This window comes from Neomonachus schauinslandi, chromosome 6 (assembly GCF_002201575.2).
Source record: "Neomonachus schauinslandi chromosome 6, ASM220157v2, whole genome shotgun sequence".
NCBI classification, from domain to species: domain Eukaryota; kingdom Metazoa; phylum Chordata; class Mammalia; order Carnivora; family Phocidae; genus Neomonachus; species Neomonachus schauinslandi.
Window position 1 is genome coordinate 96,590,486 of NC_058408.1, and position 24,130 is coordinate 96,614,615.

A 24,130-nucleotide genomic window follows, 5' to 3' on the forward strand; every position below is an offset into this window, starting at 1 on the left:
CCAAGATCAAGGAAAATAGGCTAACACCCCGGCATGTAATAGTAAAACTCACAAATCTTAAAACCAAGGAAACCATCTTAAGGGCAGTTAGGGGGAAGAGATTCCTTACGTACAGAGGGAGGAACATCAGAATAACATCAGACCTATCCACAGAGATCTGGTAAGCCAGAAACGCCTGGCAAGACATATTCACGGCACTAAACAAGAAGAACATGCAGCCAAGAATACTTTATCCAGCAAGGCTGTCAATTAGAATGGATGGAGAGATGCAGAGCTTCCAAGACCAGCAGAAACTGAAAGAATATGTGGCCACTAAGCTAGCCCTGCAAGAAATATTAAGGGGGGTTCTATAAAAGGAGAAAGACTCCAAGAGTGATATACAACAGAAATTTATAGCGACAATCTATAAAAACAAGGTCTTCACAGGTAACATGATGACAATAAATTCATATCTTTCAATAATCACTCTCAACATGAATGGCCTCAATGCTCCCATAAAACGGCACAGGGTTGCAGATTGGATAAAAAGACAGGACCCATCCACATGCTGTCTACAAGAGACTCACTTTGAACCTAAAGATACATCCAGACTGAAAGTGAAGGGATGGAGATCCATCTTCCATGCCAGCGGACCTCAAAAGAAAGCTGGGGTAGCAATTCTTATATCAGACAAATTAGATTTTGAACTAAAGACTGTAGTTAGAGACACAAAAGGACACTATATCACTCTTAAAAGGTCTATCCAATAGGAAGATCTAACAATTGTAAATATCTATGCCCCCAACATGGGAGCAGCCATATACATAAGCCAACTGTTAACAAAAATAAAGAGTCATATTGATAACAATACGTTAATTGTAGGAGACCTCAATATTCCACTCTCAGCAATAGACAGATCATCTAAACAGAAAATCAACAAAGAAACAAGAGCTTTGAATGACACACTGGACCAGATGGACCTCAGATATATACAGAACATTCCACCCTAAAACAACAGAATACTCATTCTTCTCGAGCGCACATGGAACTTTCTCCAGAATAGACCACATACTGGGTCACAAATCAGGTCTCAACTGATATGAAAGATTGAGATTATTCCCTGCATATTCTCAGACCATAATGCTTTAAAACTGGAACTCAATCACAAGAAAATTTTGGAAGGGGCGCCTGGGTGGCTCAGATGGTTAAGCAGCTGCCTTCAGCTCAGGTCATGACCCAGAGTCCTGGGATCGAGCCCCACATCGGGCTCCTGGCTCAGTGAGGAGCCTGCTCCTCCCTCTCCTTCTGCCTCTCTCCCTGCTCATGCTTTCTCTCTCTCTCTCTGTATCTCTGTGTCTCAAATGAATAAATAAAATCTTAAAAAAAAAAATTGGAAGAAATTCAAACACTTGGAAGTTAAAGACCACTCTGCTCAAAAATGTTTGGGTCAACCAGGAAATCAAAGAAGAACTTAAACAATTCATGGAAACCAATGAGAATGAAAACACATCGGTCCAAAACCTATGGAATAGTGCAAAGGCAGTCCTAAGGGGGAAATACATAGCCATCCAAGCCTCACTCAAAAAAATAGAAAAATCCCGAATTCACCAACTAACTCTACACCTTAAAGAACTAGAGAAAAAGCAACAAACGATGCCCAAGCCACGCATTAGAAGAGAAATAATTAAGATTAGAGCAGAGATCAATGAATTAGAAACCAGAAACACAGTAGATCATATCAATGAGAGTAGAAGCTGGTTCTTTGAAAGAATTAATAAGATCGATAAACCACTGGCCAGACTTATTCAAAAGAAAAGAGAAAGGACCCGAATTAATAAAATTATGAATGAAAGAGAAGAGATCACGACTAACACCAAGGAAATAGAAACAATTATTAGAAATTATTATCAACAACTATATGCCAATAAACGGAGCAATCTGGATGAAATGGAGGCCTTCCTGGAAACCTATAAGCTGCCAAGACTGAAACAGGAAGAAATTGACAACCTGAATAGGCCAATAACCAGTAACGAGATTGAAGCAGTGATCAAAAACCTCCCCCAAAAACAAGAGTCCAGGGCCTGATGGATTCCCTGGGGAATTCTACCAAACATTCAAAGAAGAAATAATACCTATTCTACTGAAGCTGTTTCAAAAAATAGAAACAGAAGGAAAGCTTCCAACTCATTCTATGAGGCCAGCATTACCTTAATCCCCAAACCAGGCAAAGACCCCATCAAAAAGGAGAATTTCAGACTGATATCCCTGATGAATATGGATTCCAAAATCCCCAACAAAATCCTAGCTAACAGGACCCAACAATACATTAAAAGGATCATCCACCACGACCAAGTGGGATTTATCCCCGGGATGCAAGTGTGGTTCAACATTCGCAAATCAATCAATGTGACAGAACACATTAATAAGAGAAGAGAAAAGAACCATATGGTCCTATCAATGGATGCAGAAAAAGCATTTGACAAAATACAACATCCTTTCCTGATTAAAACTCTTCAGAGTGTAGGGATAGAGGGACCATTCCTCAAGTTCATAAAATCCATCTATGAAAAAACCACAGCAAATATAATCTCAATGGGGAAAACCTGAGAGCCTTTCCCTTAAGATCAGGAACATGTCAAGGGTGCCCACTCTCGCCACTATTGTTCAACATAGTACTAGAATTCCTAGCAACAGCAATCAGACAACAAAAAGAAATAAAAGGTATTCAAATTGGCAAAGAAGAAGTAAAAAACTCTCTCTTTTTCGCAGATGACATGATACTTTATGTGGAAAACCCAAAAGACTCCACCCCCAAATTACTAGAACTCATCCAGCAATTCAGTAATGTGGCAGGATACAAAATCAATGTACAGAAATTAGTTGCTTTCTTATACACTAACAATGCAACTGTAGAAAGAGAAATTAGAGAAATGATTCCATTTACAATAGCACCCAAAACCCTAAGATACCTCGGAATAAACCTAACCAAAGAGGTAAAGGATCTATACTCTAGGAACTACAGGACACTCATGAAAGAAATTGAAAAAGACACAAAAAGATGGAAAAACATTCCATGCTCATGGATTGGAAGAATAAACATTGTTAAAATGTCTATGCTACCCAGAGCAATCTATACCTTCAATGCCATCCCGATCAAAATTCCAATAACATTTTTCAAAGTGCTGGAACAAACAATCTTAAACTTTGTATGGAATCAGAAAAGACCCTGAATCACCAAGGAAATGTTGAAAAAGAAAAACAAAGCTGGGGGCATCATGTTGCCCAATTTCAAGCTATATTACATAGCAGTGATCACCAAGACAGCATGGTACTGGCACAGAAACAGACAAAAAAACCAATGGAACAGAATAGAGAACCCAGATATGGACCCTCAACTCTATGGTCAACTAATCTTCGACAAAGCAGGAAAAAATATTCAATGGGAAAAAGTCTCTTCAATAAATGGTGCTGGGAAAATTGGACAGCCACATGCAGAAGAATGAAACTCAACCATTCTCTAACACCATTCACAAAGATAAACTCAAAGTGGATGAAAGACCTCTATGTGAGACAGGAATCCATCAAAATCCTAGAGGAGAACATAGGCAGTAACCTCTTTAACATCGCCCACAGCAACTTCTTTCAAGATACATCTCCAAAAGCTAGTGAAACAAAAGCAAAAATAAACTTTTGGGACTTCATCAAGATAAAAAGCTTCTGCACAGCAAAGGAAACAGTCAACAAAGAGGCAACCCACAGAATGGGAGAAGATATTTGCAAATGACATTACAGATAAAAGGCTGGTATCCAAGACCTATAAAGAACTTCTCAAACTCAACACCCAAAAAACAAATAATCAAGTCAAAAAACGGGCAGAAGACATGAACAGACACTTCTCTGAGAAGACATACAAATGGTTAACAGACACATGAAAAAATGTTCATCATCATTAGCCATCAGGGAAATTCAAATCAAACCCACATTGAGATATCAACTTATACCAGTTAGAATGGCAAAAATAGACAAGGCAAGAAACGACAAATGTTGGAGAGGTTGTGGAGAAAGGGGCACCCTCTTACACACTTGGTGGGAATGCAAGTTGGTACAGCCACTTTGGAAAACAGTGTGGAGGTGCCTCAAAAAATTAAAAATAGAGCTACTCTATGGGTATGTACCCCAAAGACACAGATGTAGTGAAAAGAAGGGCCATATGCACCCCAATGTTCATAGGAGCAATATCCACAATAGCCAAACTGTGGAAAGTGCCGAGATGCCCTTCAACAGATGAATGGATAAAGAAGATGTGGTCCGTATATACATGGAATATTACTCAGCCATCAGAAAGGATGAATACCCAACTTTTACATCAACATGGATGGGACTGGAGGAGATTATGCTAAGTGAAATAAGTCAACCAGAGAAAGTCAATTATATGATTTCACTTATTTGTGGAACATAAGGAATAGCATGGAGGACATTAGGAGAAGGAAGGGAAAAATGAAGGGGGGGGGGGAACTGGAAGGAGAGATGAACCATGAGAGACTATGGACTCTGAGAAACAATCTGAGGGTTTTCAGGGGAGGGGGGTGGGGCGATGGGTTAGCCCAGTGATGAGTATTAAGGAGGGCACATACTGCATGGAGCACTGGGTGTTATATGAAAACAATGAATCGTGGATCACTACATCAAAAACCAATGATGTAATGTATGGTGACTAACATAACATAATAAAATAAAATAAAATAAAGTAAACAGGCAGTAAAATCAACGGACTTACGCATCAGTTAGACTTGCTCACTTGGGCAAAGTGGTTTGGCTTACAAAATATGGTCAAATATAGAACCTGGGTAGGAGATAAAAGAAAAGAATCACAATAGACAGGAAAGATAATAAATTCCATATTATGCATGTTGAATTGCATACAAGCATGTCAAATTCAGAGAGGTCTGTAATAGAGGTTCTGATTAGGAATCCTTGCATAAAGATGGTAGATAAAACAGCCTAGAGAGTGTGTGTATGTGCAGTTAGGAAAAGAGAAAATCACAGCAAGAACTTGGAAAAAAACACTTTTAAGGGGTAGAACAAGTAACAGAACCCCTCCCAAAAAAAGGTGCAAATAATTAGAATCATAGACCATGAGTCCTTCCAAGTACAGTTCCCATTAGTGCAATTTCTGGCACAGTCTTGGCAGTTGGTAATTATGATGAATAATTAGAAAGCAAAAAACTAGGAAGGAAGTGTAGTAAAAGGTCTGGTGATGAATACAGAATCAACTTCTAAATGGAATAAATAACATTGATAAAATTTTTAAATAGATTAAATAACTGACAACTATGGCTACAGAAAAAAGGAAAATGTAATCAATTAAGGCAATGTATAGAGAATAGTATAACAGAAATTAGAGGGTGGGGGAGGAGATCTGGTATAAAGAATATGTGTGTTATTTTCTCATCTTTCATAGCAAACCACTAATGGCTATACTGCAGATTCCTGGATATATGCTCACTTTCTGCTGTACAGGCCTCTGTAGCTTCCCAGCTGTGCCTTGTTCCTATGACCAATACTGCAATTGTGGGATGGATAGAAAGCCACCAAAATAGATACCAAATGAGTATAAAGTTTTACCCGAATACATGAAATATAAAGTTAAAAAACAGCGTTGATTCCAAACTCCTAGAACAGTTTATACTTTTCATAACAATAACAGTATCTTTTATGCTCTGTATCACTTGTGATAAATACTTTTCTGAGTAAAGTCAACAGCTCCTCCAATTTTACTTTAATCTCTTTTCTTTCACTAAATTCAAGTAAAATTAAATTAATACTTGGTATTTAAAATACCATGTATACTGTGATCCCATTTTCCTAAAATTATATCTAGCTATATTTTGCTCAATATAGACACATTGAGAGATGTCTGGAAAGATGTTCAAATGTTGAGAATAGTTATTTCTGGAAAGTAGAATTTGGAGTGATTTTCTGCCTTCTTCTTACTTTCCTGTGTGGTTTAAACTTGTATAATAATCATATGTGATACAGATTATAAATCATATGTGAAATAGAGCATAAAAGATTCATAATAAAAGTTATTGAAATTTTTCTCTAGGGCCTTAGTACAAATTGAATGATTCTAATAACTAAATCTAACCAATTTACCCCACCACCATTAACAAAAGCAAAGCATTACGTGATTAAAAATACATGAAAGGAATCAAAACTAAAATGGGAAATCTTCAAGATCCTGTACTTTGTGTGTTATACCAATCTTAAATAGTGATAGACATTTTATGCTTACACAGGTTTGAGGCCATCTATCTGTGATAGTCATTTATGGTAGACATCTTTGGTTGAGACAAAACAGCATAAAGTATTTAACAGCAAAACTCATTGCAATATATAAGTATTGGTAATGAACAGAGTATTTTTTTTATCTGTGAAATAACATGTCATGTCTTATTGCTCACATTCAGAGGAGGTAGTTAATATTTTCTCCCTTAAAAATAAAAAGTATTTTTAAAATGCCTGTACTTCCAAATCCACATAAAAATTAAACAGCACTGAACTTAACGTTTAAAATTTATTGTAACGGATTATTTTTACTTTTTGTTTTGGTTATCAAAACAACAACAAAAAGGCATTATTAAATTGCCTTCCACAGCTGTCACCAAAATCATGTCTTTAGCAAACATATACCAGAGACCTCTCTGCACCCAATATTCATTTCTTTAATGCTTAAAAGCAGTAAATGTTTGAAAAATTATCCATCTTCTTTTCAGTCTGATTTTATTTTGAAAGAAAAAATTAGATAGCAATTATCTGTTGACTTTACAAGCAGCTCATATCACCTTGGGTTTTGTGTGTGTGTGTGTGTGTTTTAAGTTCAAACATCCTGCTTTCTGGATTTAAGTTCACTAAATGGTCTCTGGCTACATGTCACACACTTTTCAACTATGCCTTCTTGGTATGACTATTACAGAGTTGCTAATGAGAGAAGTTAGCTTTACCTTATTTCTATAACCCTTGTAAAAAACTGCAATTGAATCCTTTAAAAGCAGGAAGCATCTTAATAAACTTTTCCTTATTGAAATATATTCATAATGGGGACAAAACAAGGAAAACCTTCCAAACAATAAAAACAAATTTTTATGGGGAAAGGGGTTAATGCAAGGTGTGAAGGCATTCAACTGAGTTACCACTCTAATAAGAAGGAAAATATCCCTATTAGGTGTTTAATATGTTTTACCTCATACTCAGAAATTGGGCACATCGGTCACTCATAGGATATCCTAAGTGGGAAGAAATAATTGAACACATTCTGCCTAAGATACCCTGAAGCATTTTGGCGTCTGTTTGTTACCAATTACACTAACTTTAGTAAAATGCAATTGAGTCAGTCATGAGGATTCTCTCAAACTTGGAGGTTATATTCTACATTCTATCCTCCATTCTCTCACTGATGACCATATGATCTTAAATGATATATCTGTCATCACTTAGAGCTTACTTCTCCACCTGCAAAATGAGGAATTTAGCCTAGATCTGCAGTTATGAAACACTGGTGCCTCAGAGAATCTAAAGAAATGAAAACTACTGGGTCTTTCCTCCCTGACATGTACACATACATAAACCAAAGAAACTAGCAATGTCCTATAGGTTCAATAGTGTGGTCACACGTCCCCTTATCCAACCTTAACTCTTCAACTTCGTCTCCATATTCACTCATCCCCCGCTACACTCATTTCCTTGCTCTTTCTCAAATATGACAAGCGAGCTCTCACCTTAGGGTAATTGCATTGGCTGTTCTCTCTGTTCTTTTTTTAACCTCAAAGATTTTGCTCAAATGTCACCTTCCAAATTAGGCCTACTCTGATCACCTTATTTAAAATTGTAACCTGCTTCCCTTTCCAGCATTGGTCCTTGACCCTTGCTTTAATTTCTCCCCCAGGGCACTTAGAATCTAGATGTGCATGAGAAAGTTAATATAGCAGTCCTGACTGCTATCCTTTGAGGGGCCTAAGGTGGGCCCTCAGCTGGCATAGAGGAACTTGGATTTCAGAAGGGTTCTTACAATTCCAGAATTGATAAGAGTAGCTCACTACATCTAAACTGTTTATGTAAACAATGCGGTTTATGCTGAATGCCTGTTTTCCTTAGAGTAGTATACAAATTTGGTATATGCCAGGCAAAGAGTGTCTATGTGACCAGCCCCCAATAAAAACCCTGAGGACTGAGGATCTAATGAACTGCACTGCTAGACACATTTCAGTTATGTTGTCACAATTTGTTGCTAGAAGACTTAAGTGCATCCACGTGACTCAACTAGGAATGGACTCTGAAAAGTATGTGCCTAATCTCCTCCTGATTTGCCCTTTGTGTCTTTTCTCTTTGTTGATCTTGTTCTATACCCTTTCACTGTAATCCCTATTAGCTGTGACTATAACTATATGCTGAGTTCTCTCAGTCCTCCTAGCAAATCACTTAATCCAAGAGTAGTCTTGGGGACCCTTGACACTCTAGCACACTACAAAATTTATTTATGAATTTTGTTTACTTCCTGTCTCCACCTGTGAAAATGTAAGCTGTGTGAGGGCTTTCGTTTTGTTCACTGATATATCCCAAAAGCCTAAGAAACTCCCTAGCATATAATATTCATTGAATAAATAAATAAATAAATTTGCAATTAATTTAAGGAAGTTCATGGAGCTTCCATTGATGCTGGTAATAACTTCTTGCCAAGATGGTATCTAATATGCTTAACAATTTGAATATTCAAAATTCTAAGAAGACCTGTCTATAACTGATTTCTTTTCAATTCCCTGAAAATAGGAAAAGAGGTACAAGGAAGTATACATGTTTCAGCTGGGCAAACTTGACAAACATCATTCTCAGAATTAAGTGTGATAGCACACTGTAAACTTTGTAAAAACCCTGACTATACACAGGCCCTTGATGGAAATATAAGATTTTCATTTTTCTTCGATATCAAGTCTTCAAAATTAGACTCTAGAGATCCTCCTAAAGCCAAACTTTTGAAGCTCAGTAATCTTCTGAGCCAAGTTAAACTAAGGGAGTCTCACAGTCTCCTTTAAAATGAAAAACAGGGAAAGTTAAAGAAATTTTGAAGAGGAAATTGGAAGAAGCCAACCCTGAGAACAGAGCCAAGTAGTCATTGAATATGTGCAGAACAGACTGGGGTGGGGGGCGCACGGAGAGGGAAGGGGAGAAGAGTAGAGAGTTATTGTTAGCTGAATCCTCTAGGAATCAAAGAACAGCATGCAAAGCATTCCAATGTAAGCAATACTACAATAGAGATAACCATTGGCTTGGGTACAGAGCCACATTTAAAAATATTTAATCTTTTCCTTGTAGCAAAAAATATTTAGCAATATATTTATTTTAGTAAGAAAGTTGCCCACTCACAGACTCACAAAACTAAATTTCGTGCTGGGTCCACAGAGAGAACATATGAGTAGGTTCAGTTATGGAGGTCATGGTAGGCGTTCAATAAATGTTAGTGAAATGAATAAATATGTGCACGACACTGGGCTACTCACTGAATATAGCCTCAGTGCACATAGGTCTTACTTTCTATAGTAAATCTATGCATATTACAGGATTTGGGAGTCTTGGTCTCTTTTGGTAGTATCTTGCTCAATGATTTGAAAGAAAAATTCAGACTGGAAGGAAATTTCTGCTGTTTTTAATTAATCAAATCTTAAAATAATTCTTTTAGATATAAAAGATATAAAATAGATGCTAAGTCTTTATTTGATTTTTATAGTTTTTATCATTAACATACTTAGCAACAGATTCTTCTCTAAGTATTCCTCCCTTCTTCCCTCCCTCTCTCTGTCTCTGTCTGTCTGTCTCTCTCTCTCTCACACACACACACAGACACACACATACATACATACATACACACATACGCACACACCTACCTTTTGATTCTGTTAGACCTGTAGAAGTCTTGAATCCTTTTATAGGAAAGTTCTTTGCGGCCCAACACTAATGGCACTTCAAAATATGCTAGTATGAGATTGTTAAAAATTGTGAAAGCTCAAATGTAGCCAATTTCAGAGAGAGAACATGAACACCAATCATTAAATCACCAATCCTCCATGTTTATAGTTGCAAAGTGCCATTATTCCAGAACTAATTCTTATGCTTGTCTCAAAGCCTCCAAGAAAAGACAGATTAAAAAATATATTAAGGATGCAGAAAGAAACATTCTACATGCTTTACACATTGAAATCTATGCATCTCTAGAAGAAGCCCTTGGAATTCTCATATTAGCAGTTCTTTGCCAGAAGCATTTACTTGATTCCTTTCTTCATTCCTATAGATGACTTAAACAGCCCAGCTCGCCAGTCAGCACTCCACTTGAGTAAATGCTATTCTAAAGCAGATAGCATGAGTCAAGAGCAACAAGCAGACCAACGGCACCCAGAGGAAGAGAAATCCACACTGGATCCCAAAACACACCATAATCGTTTTACTCTAACATGTAAATGTCTTACCACATTCACCAGACTGGCTTTCCAGCTTATTGACTTTGCTCTATGCTTTCTTCCTAGATGATCCCAAATATTCTCATGACATTAAATATCATCTCTAAGCTGACAACTCCAAATTTTTTATCTCCAATGCAAACATCTCTGAAATTCAAAATCATATATTCACCTTGATTTCTATTCTTGGATGTCTCCTCAGAGGCATCTCAAACTCAATACATGTAAAATGGAACTACTGGTTTGCTTCTTTCCCCCCACCACATGCTTCAGGTCTGCTCCTCTTCATGTCCTTCCACCTAGTGAGCAGCACCACCATCTACTCAGTTGCTTAGGCTAAATATGTGTGCTATATTTGATCATTCCTTCTGCTTCACCTCACCCACTCCATATCAAATCCATCAGCCAGGCCTATCTCTGTGTGCTACACAGATCACAAACCTGTCCAATTCCTCCTGCCTTGATGAGGTCCTAGTCTATGACACTGTCATTTTTCACTTGGGTTCCAGCATGGGGAGAAAATTCTATATTTACAGTTGAACAAAAGTGGACTTTTTTTTTTTAAAGATTTTATTTTTTTTTTAAGATTTTATTTATTTATTTGAGCAGCCAGAGAGGGAACACAAGCAGGGGGAGTGGGAGAGGAAGAAGCAGGCTTCCCGTGGAGCAGGGAGCCCAATGTGGGGCTCGATCCCAGGACCCTGGGATCATGACCTGAGCTGAAGGCAGACGCTTAATGACTGAGCCATCCAGGCGCCGTGAAAGTGGACCTTTTATAAAATTGTAACACCACAATTTTAAAATAGGCATTTGAGAAAGAAGTCTCATACATGTGTTCAATGGAACACAAATTATTTTTCTTTTTTGATAATTAAGACATTTTAAGATTTATTTAATGTTTAGAGTGCTTTATTATGTATATATACATTTTCACTGTACCATAAATGTACTATAATGTTAAATATCAGAACTCTGATCAGCAACATTCCAGATAAGCCTGCTCTTTATAGTAATCATTCTTTCTAATTGATTTAACCATTGATCCTGCCCCATAGATATATTTAATTCAAAACAGCAAATGGTAGTAATTGTTTAAATACTTAAAGGACATTTGGTTGCTACATGGTCATGGCAGAGAAGTTATACTTTTATACTTATAAGTTGTTTTCTATCTAATATTTGGACCTTAATCATTACTGTAAAAAAAAATACTCAAGCTCTATTTTTGTCCAATTATTTTATATTCACAGCATGATTTTGCATGTAGGATACATTCCACATATTGTACCACTCATAAAATAACAAGTAGATGATTCTAAATATTAAAATGGGAAGAGACTGAAATATAGAAAGTCAAATCAACAAATATTTCTTGAGTGCCTACTGTGTACAAATGTAAGCTACTTATAATCCACAGTGTCAAGTAGGCATGAAATAAGGAATTAGTTACCTGTAAATTAAAAACATCCAAAATTACAGTGCTTTAAGTGAGACAAAAGTTTACTTTGTTCTCACATCAAAGCCTGAAGATAAAGTGGTCCAGGGCTGATGTGCTGGTACCCAGGAACCCATGTTCCTTATAGCTTCTCACTCCACTGCCTTCTCATCATAGTCTGGTATGGCTGCTAGAGTTTCAACCATGATATCCACATTCCACGCAGCAGGATAAAGGCAAAGGTACATACAGGCTAACTTTTGGGAAAGTTTGCAGAAGCTGCCCAATAAAAGTTTCATTTACATCTCATGAACCTTAATCACATCTCAAAGCCTATTTATAGTTGGTAAGGGGAGGTGGGGAATAGAGCGCTTATTGATGTTGGTCATAAATACAAAAGGTTCTGTTATTGGAAAATAAAATTCATATTGGGGGGCAATCATTGCACTGCCATATCGTTTTCCTTTTTCCTTCTCAAAATTCACATTTCTGAATATTCAATAACTAGTTTTCCCCACCATGCAACAGAAGAGACCATGGAGCAGCCGTTAAATGCATGGGTTCTGTAGTTAAACAGCTAAGATTTGAATCCAGTTTCCAATGTTTCCACATCTACGAAATCGAGAGAATAGTAATATTTACTCCTTGGAGCTATTGTGAGGATTAATTGGTTCAAACATATAAAGCTCTTGGCACAGCGCCTGTCACACTGAATGATAAGCTCAACAAATATTACTATCATTATACATCAACTCAGTCAAGAAGAAATGGGAGTAACCTAACTGCAGGTGAAATATATTCCTACTCAGTGTCATGGAAGGCAGGCTGAAGAAGAGGCCTCCCAAATCTGTAGATTTCACAGAAGTCCTGCTGCCACCCTAATCCCATTCATAAAATAAAGAGAAATTGACTTGTATAAAGTTCTATTTTATCCAAAAACTGCTCCTCATTCATTATCACATTAGCAAACTCTCTAAATGCACAGATCATTTCCAAAACCTTCCTCACACGATGTCTCGGATACAGTTCTATTTCACCCTGCCAGAGAGAAATAGAATACAGATAAATAGAAAAAGCAATTAAGACAAGCGTATTTGTGAAAGTCTTTCAGCACCAGAGTTAAGATCAGAATGCAGCATCCTTCGCCACTAATCCTGTGGACAAAATGGGAGAATTCATCCTTGCTAAAAGCTCTTCACCTGAAAAAAACTGTGATAATACTTTGAAGCACAAATCAGGCAATAAAAATGTGAGGGGAGAATTTATCCGGCTTATTTTTTCCAACATATATTCAAAATTACTTTTAACCTTTCATTGACAAAATTGGTTTTTTGTTTTTTTAAATAAATCAGGTGTGAAAAAGTTACCAGATTACTATGTTGGAGTAGTGTTGCTGGGATATCAGCTTTTTTCCGTATTTTCCAGGCTTCTAATGTTCTAGGCTCCTGTTGGCAAACTGTTTTTCTTCTTTTATCTTTCTTGTGGCACAGAATGATTATCTTACTTCAACTGCTACAGTCCAAGCTTGTGAAATACAGGATGAGAAAAAATGAATAAACTGCTGTGCTTCCATTTCCCAACATCACTTGTGTGTGATGGGAAGTCCCAGGCATATGCCACCAGGAAATATCACAAAGACCAGTTCATTTAACACTTATTTGGAAGCATGTTAATTTTATTTTACTTCTCAAAGGCTGTCTAGTTATGGTATCATAATAACCAACATAGGATTCTTGTCCAACTGGGGGAAAAAAAATTGAACATAATGGGCTAATTCAAAATTAAAACAGCGTGACCCAGAAGACAGTTCTATTACTCAATTACTCAAATGATATGACCATATGAACACCTTTCCTTTCTTGGTATCAGAGGAAGATGAATATATATATCTGGTAACATCCTTGATATCAGATATGGCATCTTTTCTAGCCAAATATAACTTCACCAAAGCCAATTTCTTTCACATGCTATAGAATAGGAAGGATAATATTTTTCGAGAAGTTGAGAACTTCAAGAATTTATCACTAAAAATGAGTTTCATGCAGTGAAGAGGATCCCTAGGGAAAGTTTCAAGCATGGTTTCTTTCCAGCGAATTTCATCTTTACTCCTGAATCTGAGGCAAAAGCAACTGGGATTCCACAAACATGACTATGGCATCACTGAATGAATGAGGTGCCAAGATATAGAGCAATTCAGAAAAAATGAAAAACCTAGTTACTTATAAAAATCTGTGTGATTCAGTCTAGGGAAAAAGAAAGAAGAAAAGTGCGTATTAGTTTAATGAGATGTAGATAAAATATTTAAAATTGGCCCAAAGTGTTCTGGTTGGATTGTCTTGAATAATAAAGGATTAAATTTCCCAGAAAATCTTTGTCCCAGAGTAAAATGATTTTGTAGTTCATACTTTTGATACTTTCTAAAATAAAACCAAAGGGGCATTATAATTCTACCCTTTTTTCCCCGAGGATAAAAGAGTGTTGAAAAATAAAAACTGAGCCTTAATGGAGCTGAGTTTGGAAATTTAAATGGCAAACCCAAGAACTCACTGAATGAAGGCAAACTGAGAAATCATGTTCCTTATAACAGAGCTCCAGTGCTTGAGAAGAAAAGCACAAAATTATTTTCTGTGAACTATAGGAATATATTTCTCTAAGATGTCCTATTTCTATATAGAAACTGTTGATCCACATTTTTAACAAGCATCCAAGGTGTCTCTAATGTGGATGGTCCATGGAAACAGAACCCATTTTTGAGAAATGCTGACCTAAAAAACTTTCCTGTCCTGTTGATGCAGAATAAATTCAGATGGAAACATTTTAAGCTTCCCTGAAATTTACTCAAGTTCAGTTTATCTTCTTAACCTGGATCTATTTCTTTTTCTTCACAAATTTTTAAAAAGTATATATTTCACCTCATTTCATGTTCCATGAGCTGGAGCAGACTGCACACTCTCAATGAGAAGTTTCTTATAGTCTTTACTCTGGAACGCTATTTCAATAGCTTCCAAACACTCAATAAGAATTACACTCATACCCCCAGAAGTTTTTTCCTAACTTTATTTAGCTCTAAGCTATAGCACAAGAAAACTTCTGCATCCTTGATTCTTTATGTGAGATCCCTACACATTGGCTTCCCTGAAGGAACTGTATGATACACAGAGTTGATATATAAATCAACAGAAATGTGGAGGGGAAGGAAGAGGGTTAGGTGTTAAAAGGCAGAAATCAGGAAGAAGAGTCTAAACATACTTAAGTTTACCGAAGTGGTACTGCAATGAAAAGTGTAATAACTGCTTTCAATAGACAAGGTTCCTATTCTGTTCATTTCCTTTGTTCTTCAAGTACTAGTGAAATTAAAGAAAGGAAATAACTAATCATGCACATCAGTTCTTCCTTCTCTCTGTAAGTTCCAACAGTCATGAGCCACTGATGATCAAATAAAACTAAGATTTCAAAGGTTTATGCTGCTGAAAACCTCCCAGTTGACTCAGATAATAAGCTGGGATCAAAAGTAACAATGGCCCAATACAGCTTTTTTCTCTAACAAATTCTCTTGTTGCATTGTTAGATTTACAGTTACATTGGGATGTTAAGATTTCTTGCTGTATTTTTATGATAACTGCAGTTTGATATGCATGCTATTTATCATTGACAGCTTATATATTCTGCAGGCTGGTTTTATGCTGGATGGGTTGAATGCTCTTCAGGGGACCATACTTTTTTTCTTCCCCATTTTAAGATACTGTAGATGGGTCAGATAATAATAGCAATAACTCCAAAATGTGAAGATTTAAAAATTGAGTAAGGATGACTCTAAAAGGGTGTGGAAATTTTATACCCATGGTATTTTGTTTGGTGAGAGAGTAGGATGATGGAGTTAGAGAACGCTGAAACAAAAATATGAGAACATCACCTCCAATTCTAGCTACACCAGTGCCCTTTAAGACCTTTTGCTTCTTTGGGCCTCAGTTGTTTCATGTGGAAAATGAGAGATCAAACTAGATTATAAATGGTACTACTTAGTTTCCTCCCTCACATCAATTCCAATCAATTGATAATGACTGGCTGAAGCACTGTGTTAAGAATGACTCTGAGGCTGATTTTAGACAAAAGTAAAAAGTATCATGGATGATTTGCTAAGTCTTCCATAAGCACAAATAGAAGAGTAGCTATATGTATGCAATATATTTTCCTTATTTGACCTAAGAAATCACTAGTGTTTCTTTTAGTTATAAAGAATTTCATATGATAAAAATATAATAAGATCTTTTACATAAAATGGTTGGTAGTATAGATAGTCTATCAAGTAACTCTTACATTTAAAGTTAGTTACCTACAATGATACCATTCCCTCAGTAATGCTTAGATATATAGACTTTAAATTTATTAATTCATTTTCTTATCTTTAGGAGTAATAGCAATTCTTCTCTCTTTAATATAAATGCCAATTAAGCACAGGAAAAGAAATGCACCAAATAAGAGATAAAAAAAAAATACATAGCTAATGGCAATCACTGATCAGGAATAATAAATGAAACTCAGAACCTTGTAACAGTCATGCAAATAACAGAAAAGTCTAAACAATTTTCTTCCAATAAGTGCCTTTTTTTTTTTCCCAATAAGTGTCTTATGAGGCAATTGTGTACAGGCAAACTACAGTAGCTTGCCTACAATAACTAACAACATCATCCTACTCTGAAGATGACTAAGGGGAAAGACACTTCAGCCAATCTTTCTGTGGTCACCAAAAAGCACAAAAATGAAAGTCTCTTTAATTTCAGCAATTCTTTGATTACCCCTGGAAATATTTACTTATATGTAACAAGCAACCTGTGCCTCAACTAATAATTAGAGCACTAGATTAAGAGTCAGATGACTTGAAGGTTAGTCCTATCTCTGCCACTACCTACCACTGTGGTCTTAGTTAATCCATTATCCACCTAGAACTCTGTTGCTTCATTATAAAAACTTAGGGAGGTTGAGTTCTATTTCTCTTCTAGCTCACAGTAAAATAAAAGAAAATCATGAAAAGTGGAAAACTGTCAGTTGTGTTGCATAAATCCTTGGAATACCTCTAGACCAGTTATTGGTTTTCACCTGTGAGTAGCCGTGGTTAGCTCCATGTAATTACTCATTCTTCAGATTAAATTCTAGCCCTGGGCAAAGAAAGCAAAATTTTGCCCTTAGTAAGACTACACTTTTTATTGTCTTATTTTTTGTCCCAGGTAGATATAAATCCTAGCCTGACTGTGTATTAGTAAAGCATGTGTAATCACAGCAACTTTGTAAATGGGAAAGTTTGGGCAAAGATAGTGACTTATCCAAAATCACACAGCAATTTAGTAAGGAAGTATCCCAATTCCCAGATCTTGATGCAACTGAATAAAGACAAGATTCTTACAAGGTACAATTAGGATATAAATTATATGTACTAAGTATTATAGGCAAACTCAAATCAAAGGACACATTGTTTAGTTTTTAGAGTAACAACATTAACAGAAATGTTAATGCTTACTCAACTCCAGTATTCCATAAAATATCTGAGTTCCATGTCAAATGAGTTATACCTACAATACTTTTTTTACTACTCAGAATGAAAAAAACATAAAATAAAAAAAGAACAAAAAATTTTTTGCTAGCTTATGTTTTAGCCAATGACTACATTCCTAATTTACAAAGTCCCTGAAAAAAATACTCTTACATTGAAATAGCTGTTATTAAAAGCTCTTTTAGAATGAAAATAGATGAGATGTGACAAATCTCTAAGCAACTACTGTTGTTCTAGCCATCCCTTTGTGATGAAGATGCCTTGTTTTGAATGATTTAGAAAATTATAATAAATAAAAACTATTCAGTTTGAAAATGATGCTTATTCCCTACACCAATACATGACAAAAAATAATTTTCTCACTTCAGTCTAAGAAATGTTATTTGTCTTGAAATAGACATGTGAATAGAGGTGTGATTTCAATGTTTCTTCTTTATCTCTAAATGTATAAACATTTAATAAAAAATAAATATTTTTCATTAATGTATTAATTACCTCATTTGTAGTCATATTTCCAATATCCAACTATGATCATTTCAAGTTTAAGAACTATAAAAGACCAATAGAAATATTTGCTAAGATGAGAATGTCTGTGTAAACTGCAAATTTATCCGCATGGCTTTATATAGAGAGAATCTAATACCTAACAAGAGGTAGAGGATTTGTGGATTTGATTATTACATTTTTAAGAAGTCAAATTTCATTTAAAACTATGTTTAGGGGAGCTTGGGTGGCTCAGTCATTAAGCGTCTGCCTTCGGCTCAGGTCATGATCCCAGGGTCCTGGGATCGAGCCCCACGTCGGGCTCCCTGCTCTGCGGGAAGCCTGCTTCTCCCTCCCCCACTCCCCCTGTTTGTGTTCCCTCTCTGGCTGTCTCTCTGTCAAATAAATAAAATCTTAAAAAAAAAAAAAAAACATGTTTAAAGGGGTGCCTGTGTGGCTCAGTCAGTTAAGCGTCTGCCTTCAGCTCAGGTCATGATCTCAGGGTCCTGGGCTCCAGCCCTGCATCTGGGTCCCTGCTCAACAGGGAGTCTGCTTCTCCCTCTCCCTCTGCCCCACCTCCCTGCTTGTGCTCTAGCTCTCTGTCTCCAATAAATAAATATAATCTTTAAAAAAATAAAAAATAAAAAACTATGTTTTAAAAATATTATCAAAATATTCCAGGATGAAAATCAAAGAAAAGAAAAACAAGGTTAAAATGTTGTCAAATTTCTGGCCTTCCCTGAAGCTCTCTGGTATCTCCACAGACTTCGTATGAATGTGTAAAACTGCCCAAGCAGTCTCCAGGCTGAGATTCACTTAAAAATGCCCAGCATACCAGCATGCCAGGTTCAAAAAGTGATTTAATAATGGTTTTTGTTAAGATGAATTCAGGCAAGAACTGTCCCCTGATTTACTGTCCAGCCATGTTTTTACAGGACCACACCCCAGTTGCAGCTTAGTCTCTAAGAGACACGATCTACAGCAGGTGGTGGTCAGTTCAGCAGTCTTCCTTTTCATTGCAGCACCAACAGTCAAATTCACCTGTTGCTCTGTTTCTCCAGAACTTCAACTGGAATAAATGTAACAAGTTGTTAAGCAATTTTACATAGGCTGTGGTTTAAATAAATAGCTTTATAAATAGAATGAAATACTATAATGAGTATAATACTTTTCGAAAAGGGAGAAAAACATCTAGTTTTTCTTTTATCGCATATTATCATGTGATGCCCCTTTTTGGTTCAACAGAAATTAAATGGTGCATAGGCTCTAGCATTTTTAAAAAATAATCATCAAGTTTTTTTAGCATCTTATTGCAAATAGAGAATTTTCAGAAACTAGGACCCCAAATGTTACAGTAAAACTTCAAATAACATTTCTTCTACTCCTACTACATATTCAATATGAAAGTCAGGAAAAGGGTACACAGAGCAAACAGGATGGTAAGACAAATGAGTATAAGTTCTCATGGGCTTTACAACCTATTTTTTGAGTTAGGACGTATATACATTTTTGAAGTAGAAATAAAAACAAATAAAAGACTGGAACTCATTTGAAAGAGGTGAAGCTCAGGCCTCCTTAAAGGGCAGTACCTGAAAAGGTAGATTATATGGAAAAACTTTTAGGTCTAATTGAGTTTTTCTAGGCCTTGCTAATATTATGGACATAGATGAGAGCTCATTCATGGAAATAATCTGAATTTCTCAGCCCCAACAACCTAATACCAGGCCTCCTTCTGTAAAAGAATGTCTATAAATCTGCAAAAGAGTGTCAATATCATCCACTCCTGACTTCCATTTGGGAACCCTTCTTCAGGACAGAATAAAGCTACATCACTATCCCTGCTGCTGGTGCCCTCAGCGTAACATTCCAAAAGTTGCCTCTCCCTGAGGGGTTCAAGAGTGGCACTGAGGGGGGGGCGGAGCAAGATGGCGGAGGAGTAGGAGACCTGGATTTTGTCTGGTCTCAGGAATTCAGCTGGATAGGGATCAAACCATTCTGAACACCTAAAACTCAATAGGAGATCAAAGAAAAGAATAGCAACAACTCTGAACAGAAAAGCGACCACTTTCTGGAAGGTCTTTTCAGATTTCTTTAGAGTATATTTTCTGGGGACGTTGTTACCCTGTTAGCATTTTGTTCTCTCATTAATCTATTCTCCTCTGGACAAAATGACAAGGTTGAAAAAATCACCTCAACAAAAAGAACAAGAGGTACTACCAACTGCCAGGGACCTACTCAATACGGACATTAGTACGATGTCGGATCTAGAGTTCAGAATCATCACTTTAAAGATACTAGCTGGGCTTGAAAAAAGCATGGAAGTTATTAAAGAAACACTTTCTGGAGAAGTAAAAGAACTAAAATCTAACCAAGTAGAAATCAAAAAGGCTATTAATGAGGTGCAATCAAACATGGGGGCACTAACTGCTAGGATAAATGAGGCAGAAGAAAGAATCAGTGATATAGAAGACCAAATGATGGAAAATAAAGAAGCTGAGAAAAAGAGAGATAAACAACTACTGGATCACAAGGGCAGAATTCGAGAGATAAGCGATACCATAAGATGAAACATTAGATAATTGGGATCCCAGAAGAAGAAGAAAGAGAGAGAGGGGCAGAAGGTATATTGGAGCAAATTATAGCAGAGAACTTCCCTAATTTGGGGGAGGAAACAGGCATGAAAATCCAGGAAGCAGAGAACCCCTCTCAAAAATCAATAAAAATAGGTCAACACCCTGACATCTAATAGTAAAACTTACAAGCCTCAGAGACAAAGAGAAAATCCTGAAAGCAGCTCAGGAGAAGAGATATGTAACCTACGATGGTAGAAACATTAGATGGGCAACAGACCTACCCACAGAGACCTGGCAAGCCAGAAAGGACTAGCATGATATCTTCAGAGCACTAAATGAGAAAAATATGCAGCCAAGAATACTATATCCAGCTAGGCTATCATTGAAAATAGAAGGAGAGATAAAAAGCTTCCAGGACAAACAAAAACTAAAGGAATTTGCAAACATGAAACCAGCCCTACAAAAAATCTTGAAAGGGGTCCTCTAAGCAAAGAGAGAGGCTAAAAGAAACATAGACCAGAAAGGAACACAGACAATATACGGTAACAGTCACCTTACAGTCAATACAATGGCACTAAATTCCTATCTTTCGATAGTTACCCTGAATGTAAATGGGCTAAATGCCCCAATCAAAAGACACAGGATATCAGATTGGATTAAAAAACAAGACCCATCGATATGCTGTCTGCAAGAGACTCATTTTAGACCCAAAGACACCCCCAGATTGAAAGTGAGGGGGTGGAAAACCATTTACCATGCTAATGGACACCAAAAGAAAGCTGGGGTGGCAATCCTTCTATCAGACAAATTAGATTTTAAACCAAAGACTGTAATAAGAGATGAGGAAGGACACTATATCCTACTTAAAGGGTCTATCCAACAAGAAGATCTAACAATGGTAAATATCTATGCCCCTAACATGGGAGCAGCCAATTATATAAGCCAATTAATAACAAAAGCAAAGAAACACATGGACAACAATACAATAATAGTGGGGGACTTTAACACCCCCCTCACTGAAATGGACAGATCGTCTAAGCAAAAGATCAACAAGGAAATAAAGACTTTAAATGACACACTGGACCAAATGACCTTCACAGACATATTCAAAACATTCTATTCCAAAGCAACAGAATACACATTCTTCTCTAGTGCCCATGGAACATTCTCCAGAATAGATCACATCCTAGGTCACAAATCAGGTCTCAACTGGTACCAAAAGACTGGGATCATTCCCTGCCTATTTTCAGACCACAGTGCTTTGAAATTAGAACTCAATCACAAGAGGAAAGTCGGAAAGAACTCAAATACATGGAGGCTAAAGAGCATCCTACTAAAGAATGAATGGGTCAACCAGGAAATTAAAGAAGAATTTAAAAAATTCATGGAAACCAATGAAAATGAAAACACAACTATTCAAAATCTTTGGGATGCAGCAAAGGCAGTCCTAAGAGGAGAGTATATAGCAATACAAGCCTTTCTCAAGAAACAAGAAAGGTCTCAAGTACACAACCTAACCCTACACCTAAAAGAGGTGGAGAAAGAACAGCAAATAAAGCCTAAACCCAGCAGGAGAAGAGAAATAATAAAGATCAGAGCAGAAATCAATGAAATAGAAACCAAAAGAACAGTAGAACAGATCAGTGAAACTAGGAGCTGGTTCTTTGAAAGAATTAACAAGATTGATAAACCCCTGGCCAGACTTATCAAAAAGAAAAGAGAAATGACCCAAATCAACAAAATCATGAATGAAAGAGGAGAGATCACAACCAACACCAAAGAAATACAAACAATTATAAGAACATATGAGCAACTCTATGCCGGCATATTAGATAACCTGGAAGAAATGGATGCATTCCTAGAGATGTATCAACTACCAAAACTGAACCAGGAAGAAATAGAAAACCTGAACAGACCTATAACCATTAAGGAAATGGAAGCAGTCATCAAAAATCTCCCGACAAACAAAAGGGCCAGATGGCTTCCCAGGGGAATTCTACCAAACATTTCAAGAAGAATTAATACCGATTCTTCTGAAACTGTTCCAAAAAATAGAAATGGAAGGAAAACTTCCAAACTCATTTTATGAGGCCACCATTACCTTGATCCCCAAACCAAAGACCCCATCAAAAAGGAGAATTACAGATCAATATCCCTGATGAATATGGATGCAAAAATTCTCACCAAAATACTAGCCAATAGGATCCAACAGTACATGAAAAGGATTATTCACCACGACCAAGTGGCATTTATCCCTGGGCTGCAAGGTTGGTTCAACATCCAGAAATCAATCAACGTGATACAATATATTAACGAAAGAAAGAACAAGAATCATATGATCCTCTCAATAGATGCAGAAAAAGCATTTGACAAAGTACACCATCCTTTCTTGATCAAAACTCTCAGAGTATAGGGATAGAGGGTACATACCTCAATATCATAAAAGCCATCTATGAAAAACCCACAGCGAATATCATTCTCAATGGAGAAAAACTGAGAGCTTTCCCCCTAAGGTCAGGAACACGGCAGGGATGTCCACTATCACCACTGCTATTCAACATAGTATTAGAAGCCCTAGCCACAACAATCAGAAAACAAAAAGAAATCAAAGGCATCCAAATTGGCAAAGAAGAAGTCAAATTCTCACTCTTTGCAGATGATATGATACTTTATGTGGAAAATCCAAAAGACTCCACCCCAAAACTGCTAGAACTCATACAGGAATTCAGTCAAGTGGCAGGATATAAAATCAATGCACAGAAGTCAGTGGCATTCCTATACACCAACAGCAAGACAGAAGAAAGAGAAATTAAGGAGTCGATCCCATTTACAATTGCACCCAAAACCATAAGATACCTAGGAATAAATCTAACCAAAGAGGCAAAGGATCTGTACTCAGAAAACTATAAAATACTCATGAAAGAAATTGAGGAAGACACAAAGCAATGGAGAAACATTCCATGCTCATGGATTGGAAGAATAAATAATGTGAAGAGGTTAATGCTACCTAGAGCAATCTACACATTCAATGCAATTCCCATCAAAATACCATCCACTTTTTTCAAAGAAATGGAACATATAATCCTAAAATTTGTATGGAACCAGAAAAGACCCCGAATAGCCAGAGGAATGTTGAAAAAGAAAAGCAAAGCTGGCGGCATCACAATTCCGGACTTCCAGCTCTATTACACAGCTGTCATCATCAAGATAGCATGGTACTGGCACAAGAACAGACACATCGATCAATGGAACAGAATAGAGAGCCCAGAAATGGACCCTCGACTCTATGGTCAACTCATCTTTGACAAAGCAGGAAAGAATGTCCAATGGAAAAAAGACAGTCTCTTCAACAAATGGTGTTGGGACAATTGGACAGCCACATGCAGAAGAATGAAACTGGACCATTTCCTTACACCACACACAAAAATAGACTCCAAGTGGTTGAAAGACCTCAATGTGAAACAGGTGTCCATCAAAATCCTAAAGGAGAGCACAGGCAGCAACCTCTTCGACCTCAGCTGCAGCAACTTCTTCCTAGAAACACTGCCAAAGGCAAGGGAAGCAAGGGCAAAAATGAACTATTGGGACTTCATCAAGATAAAAA

The 24,130-nt window shown here is 36.8% G+C and overlaps 1 protein-coding gene across 1 annotated transcript in view; it reads right to left on the reverse strand.

Annotated features, from left to right (window-relative positions):
- The window catches only part of CTNNA3 (catenin alpha 3), a 1,723,003-nt gene that overhangs the window by 1,415,270 nt on the left and 283,603 nt on the right, over positions 1 to 24,130 (reverse strand). The window lies entirely within an intron of this gene.